The following is a 13,040-nucleotide window of genomic DNA, read 5'->3' on the forward strand; positions in this document are numbered from 1 at the left end:
AGACAGTGTATATGTGTATGGAGAATTGGAGAAGAGATTGGGATTGAATATACTGTGCTGGTAGATTCTGGGTTGACTAGAATTATTATAAGGCCAGAAATAAAAAATTCCAAGAAGGAGCTTTTACCAACCAAACATCAACTGCGGGTCGCCACAGGTGAGAATACCAACGTTCACGGGGAGATATAAATCCAATTGGGAATTGGTGCAGAAAAGTTCCCGCATAACGTAATGATAGCTGACATCGAAAAAGACGTGAATCTGGGAATGGACGTAATGAATCTACATGGTTGGACTTTAGAAATAGAGCCGTTATAGTGGGTTCTGAAGAGGTATTCCCTCATCCATTTTAAAGTGACACTGTGTTGACAGCTCTATAGGAAGATATTGTTTCGTCGCACGAAATAGAACCATGATAATGATAATAGCGCGGCTAACACCGTTTACGATGAAGCCATGATACCACGACGGAGAGGTTGGCAAAGGAATACGAATTGGAAAATGATTATTTACGTCGGCGAAGGAGATCCCAGTACGTTTTATAAACTTAAACGATTAACCAATTATCATTAATAAGGTAACCAGGTTTGGATCCTCTATAGCAGTGATGTCTATAGTTGCTAAAAACGACCACTGATAAAACCTAAGACCGATTCAAACAGATGATATCAGTAGGTGGTAAATTCTTGAATTGAGCTGAGAAAAGAAGAATGAGGGAATTTCTCTTGCATGAAAGAAGAGAGACGAAGCTCAAAGAATAATTCGTGAAATGGGAGACGATAAAGTAATATAACCGTTAATCAGTCCATATGTGTCTCCAGTAGTTCTCGTTAAGAAAAAGGATTGAACTACGAGATTTTGCGTGGACTATCATCAGTTAAACAACGTCATGAACCCAAAAGATAAAGAGAAGATTGCTTTTACCACCGGACCTGGTTTATGGAAATTCAAGGTCAAGCTATTCCGGCTTGAGCAAGGTGGGATAATAGGAACATGCAGGAGTGAGTTTATTCTCGGGAAATTTGCCGCAATACTCTCCAACGTTTTTCGAAAAGGAAAGTTATGCAAAAACCAGATGCTATTTAAAATTGAATCGATCTTTCGCACAATTTGAAATAACATCACACACCTAAAAAAAAAACATACTTGCGATTTTGTAGAAGCAGCTTTAGACAAAATTGAATTTCACTGATAGGTATAGCAATGAACCTAGTAAGCGAAAGGAAACTTTTATAATTAATGCTTTTGCGCCTGCATGTTGGCTGCTCATCAACCCTGCTCCGTCATAACTCTGTAATCAGTTTGTGATTTATATAGAAGAAAAATCAATGTATTCGACTTTTATAATCTGCGGAATACCATGAGATATTGGAACATACTATTTCTGTTATAACTATTGGCATCTATTCCCCAATTTGCAGTTTAATTAGTAACTTAACAGAATTCTACCTACCCATTTTTTTTATTTAAGCCATATTACATCGGTATTTCCTAGAACAAACTCATCAAATGCCAAAGTTTTCTGTATTTTTACGACTTTGATGATGTAGCAGTTCTTGAGAGTAGAATTATACCTGGAGATTTATTTTCAGAAAATTGAGGCGGGACTGCTAATTTGGGATAATAAATCATTTCTAACATTTTTACATAACCTAAAGTTACCTTACCAACGATGATACGGCAAAAATATAGTTTGATATAATTTTTAATACGATGAGGTCGAGTATCCTACATGAGAAAAGTACGGAAATAACAAATAACTATCTAAGGGACAAAAGTGATCAAAAGACAAGTATTAGTCAATATAAGCATATTGCAATATTGCCATGTATCTTCAGAATGGGTGTTCACAAGAGAACATCAATAATATTTTTCCAAAAATGAAAATAGTCGCTTATGAAAGCTTGGTATAAGGTGTTAAAACATAAAATAAACACATACTTGCCTATACAGTTTTTTGATAATTTAGATTTAGAGTCTTAAATCGCAGACAAACACTCAGAAAAGGACATGAAAAACACTCTGATCTTGAGAAAATCGGTGCAGGAGTAACATATGTGGTATTAGGGTAATTGTTATTGAAAAAATATTTAAAACAACACAGCAAGAGTATGCTCAGAAATACTGGAAAAATAAGTAGCAATAGACAAAATTGAGAAAAATTGTTATTAATTTTCATTGGTTGGATTATGAATAACGTTGAATTTTTATATTTTGATAATGTTGGGTTGTTGTGAATGAATGAAGTTGAATATCTATTGATTAGTTTATAAATGACATTAAATTTTTGTAGGCTAGATCGTTATGAATGTAGCTGTATATTAATTGGTACGATTATGAATGACATTAAATTTTATAGGTTAGTTCGTTATGAGTGAAGCTGAATTTCAAAGGTTAGGTGAAGTTAGTTGGTTGTTAATGGCGTTGAATTTTTTACAGAATTTGTTTTCTCAAAATCTAAAAGATATGCATATATTACAGTAAGGTTATTTAAATCAGTTTTCTTATTAATGCATTGACTATTTTGGGCAGTATATGTTGTTTGTAAAAAAAACGTTTTTAGTTGCTCTGTTGCCAAAATTTTGGCATATTCCTAATTAATATGTCATTCACTGTAAAAATGTGTTGCTAATGAAACCTGTCAGGATATTATCTGCTATCGCTTTTGTGGGAGGTTATCCGATTGATCAGTGGCCTCTTCGACTGACTAATTTACTTCTTGTCATAATTTTTACAAGGAATTTCATTCTAGACAATTTATTGGTTGGTGTTTTATCTCTCATTGTAGTAACAGTAGATTGACTATTAAAGGTTTGACTGTATGCTATATTAATATTGTGTTGTTTGAAGATTTAGAAAGTTTATGAGTAACTGATATGGTGAAGGTGTATATATAGATGAGATAGAATTGGTATTTGAAGGTGATATTGGTTAAATATTAAAGTTAGTTTCAAATGTGTTATATAGAACTCGTTTCAAAAGATATCAAGAAAAGAAATTTTGAGGATTCTATTTTTCATCTGTTTGATTAAATTAATCCTAATAAATATTTATGGATAGATATCTGCAATCCCTCAAATCCTGATAAAACTTATACTATTAAATTCATATTTTACGTATATTTTTTACGTGAGAAAGTGACTATTATTTCCCCATTGTCTGAAATTAAGCATTATTTTACCCCTGACTAACTCGTAAAGTTATAAAAAAAGGCAATGCACCAGCGTCATTATCTTTGAGTAGCCACAAATGTCTTATTCGCTGTTTTTATTAGTTTCTGTGATACTTTACGAGCTATGAAATTCTTTTTGTCAGTGCTGATAATCATTTTTCCCGTTCTACTAGAAATGCGTTTTGAATGTGTTGGGAGAGAGTTTTTTTAGTAAGAAATGCTTAGAAGCGGCAATTTTCAATTTAATAATTTCAATAATAATGATGAAACTGGTGCCACAAAATTTGTACGTTTTTTCTTTTTAGATAACAGGCATGTGAGCTGCTTTTCTACGAAATTGATTAATATATTTGAGATCTATTTACTTGTATTGGAAATCAATTGGCTAGTTACTGAATCACGACTCATTTCTGGACTGAGCTATAGTTACCTAGACATTTCTTATTTTCTACTGTTTGTGATTTTGTATTCAATATCACATTCCAAAAATGTTTATTTAAAATATACTTGTTGTTGCCAGACTCGCAACTCGCAACATTAGTTTTTTTGATACGCAAAACTGTTCCATAGTGAAAGTATGTAAAAATGACTGTGAATGAAAAATGTTTGTGATTGATGCAGTTAACAAAATAAGAAGCCTAATATTGAATATTGGCTTATTTGAACCATCGAACGATTGTTGTTACATACCGAAGTATGCTAGTTGTTTAAAGGTGCGTGTTCATTAAGATTTATATACTTTTTGATTCAGTTTTCGGATAGTAAAGATTCTGATTTCAAAGAAAACCTGATCAATTTTTAAGCAGATATCTTGTATTTATCCGATTTGCTCAAAAAATTTGAATACCTCAACTTACAATTACAAGGGGACATCCTCATTTTAATGAAAACAAAGAGTGGCATTCCAGGTTCTTTCATTAAATTGAAATTTATGAAGGAAATTATTAGTCGGCGAAAATTTTCACAGTTTTCAATTTTGTCGCAGGTAGAATGCCTTGATGAAGATATTCAGGCATACGATCAACATTTCATTGTCCTGCATGATGATTTTAAAATCAGATTTGAAGATATTCTGTCGATGGAAATATCAACATGAATCATAAATCCATTTGATGAAACGGAAGTGACGAATGTGATATTACAAGAGGAGCTACTCGTGCTTAGCAGGAAATAGCTGAAAGTGATATTTATAAGAGGGTATCATAACATTTTGGCTGCAGGTGGAAATACCCGATAAATATCCTGGGCTGTGGGAAATTGTGCAAATGCATCGCGTTTCCCTCGTAATATCTTGCCGAAAAAAGTTTTAGTGCCGTTAGAAACTTATCAACAAAATAGGAGCAGATTGAATATCACAGGATTGGGAAATTTGCGGTTATTTCTTATAAAACTCAAGCCAAATATTGATAACTTGCTGTTAATCAATCAAGTACATCCGTCTCATTAAAATTCTATATTTTTTTTGTAATTGCCATTGTAAAAGTTACATTAAGTTATTATTAAGTATTTACTTTAGATCATATTACGATTGTTATAACAATAATAAGAGTGTAGATATTTATATATCTGAATAAATACCTACAACGCAAGAAAATATACTATATTTCTTTTTACCACTCCGAAAGGAAAGTTTTCTATATAAAAATTTATTGGTTCTTGTGCAGTGAGTTACAGTATATTTAAAAAAATAGTAAAGTTTGATGGAGTCACTTTTTCGATTAGCTAACTTTGCTTTTTTGATATCCACTCGCAGCACAATCCATTTCTTATTTTATTATCAAACAATTAACACTATCAAGTAATCTTTTTTTTAAACTGTTAATTCGTTGTTGAAGTTCAGCCACAACGCAAGTTTCCATAGATAGATTTAATATTTTTTTCGAGATTTGGAAATTGGTAGTAATGTCCACCAGTAAAATTTTGAAAGTGGTCTATGAAATAAAATATTGTAGAAACCAAAGCTCCAGTGGAATAGTTCGGTGGCACATACGCTACAAACTGAACACGTTCTGGAACGGACGCCATATTTCGGAGCCTTTTTGATTTGTGCAAGGTAGCGGTAGCGGAAGTGCAACGTGAGAAACGTAAACAAAAACCGATAGAGCTAGACTAAAAATTTGTTCAATTAACTGTGTTATTTGATCACACCGTTAAGTCGTAGAAGACAAATTATTGCATGAATTATCCTTTATGATTTCATTTTGATTGGAATTGAATGATTTTGATTGAATTGAAAAATTTTGATTATTGGAATCATATGAAATTGAGCGAATAATTGATGTACCTCGTAAATTTTTATGAAAAAACTGGACAGACAACCACCACATTTACCACTTAATGTTAAGTTTGATAAAAGCAACCAAAATAGCCTTTATGTTACATTGATACAGGTTTAGTTTAGTTATTTCGATTATAATTTTGATTAAGTTTTCCACCATATTTAGGTTCGGTTATATCAAATACTCGAAAAATTTTGATACTTTATTTGACTGGGTTACAAAGGAATTGGGTTATGGGGGAAATTATTATTAGATTGAGGATTATGATTCTGTTAATGTTGAGGAATTTTTCGATTTACCTTTGATATTGATATTAATATGAAAATTTCGAGAATAATTTGAAGTTTGTGAACTTTAAAATACTGGGCTGAATTGATTGATAAAATTTCTAGAGAATGATTTAGAATTAGAATTAGAAAATTAGCACCACCGCTATATTTTTTAAAGTTTGGCAATACTTGAAATTTCTTTAGGCAGTGAAAGAGACGAACTTGGTGATTATCCATTCCACAATTCGCCAAACTCGACTCAGAATCCTACAATATAATATAACGTTTTCAGTTAACGTTAGTCCATTCATGTAATACAGTTGCATGAAGAAATGTGATTCAAAACCACTCGATTGAAACAAAACCTCCTTTTTAAAAGAATTAAAGTAATTGTTGATTGTGTACCACAGAAGTAAATGAGCTTGTGCCTTATATGCAATACCCGAGATGGAATTCTTCATGCAAATTAGATACTTCTGTTTTTATGGCTCCAAATTTCTGATTTATTCGAATTTGTTTATTTGAGCCTTCTTCTCAAAGGGATTGTGAAACATAGCAGCTGATTATTAATCAGGTGAATTGAATTTTATTCGTTTGGAGAGAATCTGTTAATCAATTCATTTTTTTTATTCTCGGTATAGTTTAATGAAAAACGTTCATATTCTTTTTTGTTATGTAGTTGGTCGCTTTACTAAAAACATGAGCCAAATATCAAATTCCCTTCAACCGATAGTCCAATCCACAACCAGAATTGAACATCCATATTATTGTATGTAAAACCAACTGGATTCTCAAGAAGTTTTAATTCAAAAACAGGAAACATTCAAATCAAAAAATAAAAACAAGATCGAACTTGAGACAGGGAAAATTTTTAGAAATGGTCCATATTGATTAAAATGAGAAAACTGTTGATTATAGTGAAGACCTAAACAAATTGTTCCATACATTTCATGTTTATATCTATCCATAAATGATAAATAAGTTTTCAATAAATCATTCTCCCTTCGTATGATGTTTTCGTATCATTTTTTTTAAATTAGACCCATAATAGAGAAAATTTATTCACTAAAATTGAAAGAAAGAAAGAATTGAAAAAGAGAAATCTGGAGGTTCTACAGTGTCTGAGCTGCGAGAAACAGTTACCACCCTATGGTTTGTATTTTGGTATTCTAGTGTTTGATCAACCATTGAATTACTTTAATTTGATTCTGAACCGACTGATAGCTATCATTACACCAACACTCACCATTCCCAGATTTGATGTATGAATATCATCAAAGATTCCCGAGTATCAAACCTAGTTTGCTTCAAAATGTTTGCGTTGCGCTGCTGAAGTTTGGTAGATTGGTACCTAACCTACGGTTTTTAAAAGAAAAAAATTTTTCTTATCTTCAAGAAAGTGACAGTTTCAATGTTGACCAATGAATCAGACCACAATCTTTGTAGAAATTATCACCATTTGGTTTGTCGTTTCAGATTAATCAACAATCTGACAATTATATTTCGAAAATTTTTCAATATTATATCAATATCAGTCATTGCCAAAAAGTTGTTTTACTTGAGATTGTCAATAAAATGAACAAATATATATTATTTGTGATTTATGTTAACTCTGCGTATATAGTCGATTTAATTTATTCCATTGTCAACATAAAATGCTTTCATCTCATTGCGGTTTTATAACGTACGTCATTTTCTACAATAATGAAACGAACTTGATTGTACTATAATTAACCAACAAAGTATAAGACCGAGGGATCGAATGAGCGAAATTAACAATTGTAAATAATTTAAATTTATTTATTGGTTATTAGTCAATTTCGAGATTTCATTGAGACTTCGAATACAACATGAATCAATAAAGAGATTAGTGATATTTGATTTAATGGTATTAAGTGAACGATTCATGTATGAGATACGGAAAGATATGTAATGAATACCGCATAGTATGAACAACTTGTTACTTGTGAATATTCTATCGGGACCTGTAAATCTATGGACTAAAAACATATTAGAAACACATTCCACGGTATTCCTTTACAGCTTCTAATGGATAAGTTTGAATATTATATTTATTATTTTCAATGTTTATTAGTAATTATTGTGTGAATTGATTTTATATTTTATTATTAGGAATAATTATTCTTGTCTGAAGTTCTATAAAACATTTTTCATTTAACGATAACGTTATCTCTGCTAAATATTATTGTTTATTAAACGTACATAGACCTACATTATTAGTTAGAACAAATTGTCGGCTCCTTATAGAAAAACTATTATTGTTAGACATAGTATTAATAAAGTGCAAGCAAGAATTTTATAGAATTCGTTTCAACAGTTATCAAGGATATATGATCAAAAAAAGTACAGTATATTACAAGACAGAAAAAAACTAAATTGAAATTAACGAACTATAACGGTATTTCTGCTAAATATTTTTGTTTATCAAACGTTCATAGATCTACATTGTTAGCTAGACTCAATTGTAGCATCAGTAAACACTCCAATTGAATCTCTTAATCTTTGGTTAAAGGAAAGTGTGTCAAAATCCGTTAAGTGTAACAATGAATATTATAAATTCATAATTATGTAGCTTCCAATTATCACAGTTATGTTGGATGAGTTTAGACGCAATATCACTTTTTAGTAATGTTCATTAAAATATACATCTAACAACTCTTCAATTCCAAGAAGTAAAAATTGCGAGCGACCGTTATAGTGCGTTAATTTCAATTTAGTTTTTTTTGTCTTGTAATATACTGTACTTTTTTTGATCATATATCCTTGATAACTGTTGAAACGAATTCTATAAAATTCTTGCTTGCACTTTATTAACACTATGTCTAACAATAATAGTTTTTCTATAAGGAGCCGATATTGAGTAATATCCCCCCTAGAAATCTTATTTTAGACAAAAGTGGAAAATTCTCGAGCTCGTCAATTTTCTTTTAGTCCAGGTGCTTTATAACATACAAAAAATTGTCACCCCTTCTACCCCCTACCCTTGACAATTACCCCTTCAGATTTTTTAAATAGCAAGAGGAGTTGCGCGATATTCAGCTGGAGAGGGTTTGAAGCAGAACTGAAAAATGCATAATTTTTTAATTTCTCCTGTTAAATTTCCGTCCATAGAGTAAGTGTCTATGAGATGAGCCCGTAGAATACATTTCCTATTTTCAAAAATTAAGTATGACACTCTCGGATTGGTCGAAAGTTTTTAGTAATTTAGATCTTATGAAATATTATTAGCTATAGTTTCACAATATTGCAGTCGTCTATCTGGATCACCATCTGTCAATTCGTACGCCATTTTCACTTTATATGGATGAAATGTTTGTTTTTTTTTAAGATTGTTTGGAACGGTTCTGTGTTCTTCGTATTCGCTAGCAATATTTCTACTTGAACTGGATGGACTACAAATTGAGGCAAAATATCCACTTATTTTTCCTCAGAAGTCTTTTTTATATTATCCTGTTCTCTGTTTTCGACAGGATCAGTTTAAAAATTTTAGGACAAAGATCTGATGGTAAAGTGGATCAATTTGATAATCTCGGAAACGTTCATTAAATATTCTTACAGACCTGAGGTACATCAACGTACCGAACCGAAAGCTAAAATAACGTACTTGTACGTGTTATTCATGCACCTTTAATAATTGGAATTTTGATATGAAGGAAATATGTACCTTTGCTTATATGTTTATATAATATCCAGGCAAAACTATTAATTTTTTTCTTGGGGATAAAAGATAAAATCTCAAACTTGTTTTTGTCACAGAAAAAGATATTAAATTTTGTTAAATCGAGTGTATAAAATGGAAGTAAAACCAGTGTAATTTTTTTGTGTTGTTATTAGCAAAGTGTGAATCTTAAAATAATAAATATCGTTGTTAACAAACAAATATTTGAGATTAAAGCAAAGTCGGATACATTTTTGAGTTTTACTTTTCAAACCTTTTCCATCAAAGGCTCGTACGACCCTTTTGATAAATAAAAAATCTAAAATAAGATTTCTAGGGGGGATAAGACTTAATATCCGCACAGTATATACCATATATGAAATCAGTTACATCTATACTGCCCAGAATCTTTATACGACATAATATGGAAATCCCAAATATTAGTAAAATCAAGTAGATAACACGAATAAGTAAATTGACGAACATTGATGAAATTCTAACAAAAAATATAATCAATAGTCAATATAAATGGTCACACAAATTATTTTCAATAAACATCATGGATTGATTGATGTTGATGTTTCATGATAAATGCCAATATTTTTAATAGTGTACTAAGGTGGATGACCACTTTTAACTTGGTGACGTAATCAATGATTTCAGAAACTGAGATATGGGTCTTCTTATACTAACACCTCAATTGAAGCATCGCTTAATTATATATCCAGCAGTATAATACTTAATTCAGGAACGCTTATCCAGAAATAATGAAAAGTAATTTAATTTAGACAGAGAATAATTTCACAATAAACGAATTCAAATATTGAGTTGATTAATACATCACAATTGTAAGGTTAATTGATTGCTCAAAATGTTATCCATCGGTCTCTTGAAGGAAAACAAATCTACGAACAAATAAAATCAAGAGGTGTAAGATCTGAAGATCATGGGAGACTCTCTATTGGTTCTCGTATACCAATCTACCTTCCAGGAAAATACTGGCTCAAATGTTGACTACACCATGTTTAATTATATACTGTCATCTGGTATGTTAGGGTCGTTGGTGTTTGAAAATATTTTGGCAAGGGATTGTGTTAACACAAATAGCAGATAATGTTCCCCTGTAAGGTTTACATGGAAAAAATGAGTACCCATAATTATGGCATCAATTATTTCCTCTCAGAAATTAATTTTCTGCTGGTGTTTATTATGCCCATTTGTCATCCAGTAAGGATTGTTCTTAATTTCGTATCGTTAATTTTGATGATTGACCGACCTATTTAGCGGAAATTTAGCCTCATCAAAAATCATTATAAGGCAATCGGAATCTTCATCGTTGATTTCTTGATGTAACTGACTATTGCACGGATGATACGTCTTTCAAAATATGTAAAACCAACCATTAAGATATACCTTTCTCCACAGCAATTTGGCTTGAAGTATTATGGCGATTATCTTCAAGACTTAGTGTAACACCAATATTTTAACATGTTCTGGATTTCTATCTTTATAAATAATTTTACTGACTTTAGATCGATTGATGGATCTATTTGCATTATTGCATTAAACAAATCGCATACCTAATGTTATATTAACATACCATGAAAAATTGAAATTTCTGTCTATGAAATTTACTTCGAAAACTTTTACTGCAAATTTAGTGTATCTGTCAAAACGTGAACTTATCTATTCAAAGACATGTCAGGTAACTTGATTTTTGAACATTAATTGTTGTTGTGTTTTCGTGTGTTTCCAGCTTAGTTCTATTCCTATTAAAAGGTGAAGCTCATTCAATACTATATATCGAGTTCAACAGCTTACTGTTGATAATTTATTTTTAATGGTGTATGAAATGTTCACATTGAAAAATAAACTTTCATTATTCACACTCTGTGTTTTATCAACCATGCTATAACTGATTACAGTATTAAAAGACTTTTCGAATTACATATAACAATTCTAATAAAAAAATAATTACGATATCACGCCAAAACTATTGACCGAAAACTCATATTTAAAATTTCAGTAGTTTCGTTAAAAGTAAATTGTAAGAAAATAATGAAGTTCTTCCATAATTTACCCGCGTTTATACTCATATATTTTGCACAAAATATTTCTAGCGACAAAGAATTACCTGTGACAAATATCTGATGTAATATTGAATGCAACATCAATCATCTAAATAACGAAATTTAAAATAAAATAATTCTGATACTTGTAATATTATAATTAATTTCAAAAATGAATTGAAAAACAAAAAACTACAGAGCAATATCAAACTTCAAAATATAACTAAAACCAAAGAATTTATCAATGAAAACAGAAATATCAAAATTTTGAAAGCAGATAAATCTAATAAAAATGTTATTATGAAATGATGAAATTATTAAACGATAGGACAACTTACAAAAAAATTAAATGAGACCCTTTCACCAAAAAACAAAAGAAGTAATATTATATATCTAGTGCCTTGTACTACTTGTGATGCTGTCTACATAGGGCAAACATCTCAGTGACTAAGAGGTCATCAATACGATAAAAAAATAGAACTGCATTAACGAATCATGAAGTATTAAAAAAACATCTTGTCGATTTGTTCTCTATTTCTGAGTTAATATGTACATATTTTTTTATTTTTCTCTTGTTTGATTGTTTGGAGTGTGGTGTCTTCCTATGTCTTGTTGTTTATGTTGTCATTTATAATCGAATTCAGAAATTGTAAGTGCCCTAATCCTCATTATAAAACTTCTTTCATTAGCAAGTGTTTTCGTTTACTTTTATATACTAAACTAAGCAAAAAGGGATGGAAAAAAGCGCGTATTTTTCGTTTGAATATATTTGAAATTTACCGGCTAATTATGTGTTAAAACTAAATTACAATTAAAAGAAACTTAAAATTAAGACGATTTATCAGCAAAAGTATATGAAAAAAGGTCTTAGAATTGGAGAAATTAATAGATATTTCTTGGTCTTTTTTTATTAATAATGTAATTTTTGCCTTGAAAAATACCTATCTTCTTTTATGTGATTTAAATTAATTTGAAATTTTGATAGGATAGGTCCAAACATCAACCATTATATTGAAATAAATACATATTTGCCTTTGCATTACATATGATTGTGAACATATAGTTAGATTAGAATAGTTTAACTAGAATTTTTGTTTTGAAGGTATATGGACTCATGAAATAATTGCAATAATTACTCAATCAATACGTTCATACGTTTTTTGATATTTTATGGTTTGTTAATGCAGTTCTATATTTTTATCGTATTGATGACCTCTTTTTCTATTTTCTAAATACTAAGATGTCTGCCCTATATAGACAGCGTCACAATTAGTACAAGGCACTTGATATATGATATTACTTCTTTTGTTTTTTGGTGCTTTAGATTTTAATTCAGTGAAAAATTTGGATAATGTATTATGTCCATTTTGACTGATAGTAATATCATATTTATTGAAATAATTCCATAATTATTTTATTATTAATTAGAGAACGTGGCAATGAAATACCAAAGTGGACTAACTTTAATATATTTTCCGAGTTTTGGATTACTTATGTATCGTCTGTGACTGAAATTGTGGTCAAATGCAATATAAGAAATATGTATAAATTTATAACAATAATAAAATTTTT

The sequence above is a fragment of the Diorhabda sublineata genome, chromosome 9, assembly GCF_026230105.1.
Source record: "Diorhabda sublineata isolate icDioSubl1.1 chromosome 9, icDioSubl1.1, whole genome shotgun sequence".
Classification (NCBI taxonomy): Eukaryota; Metazoa; Arthropoda; class Insecta; order Coleoptera; family Chrysomelidae; genus Diorhabda; species Diorhabda sublineata.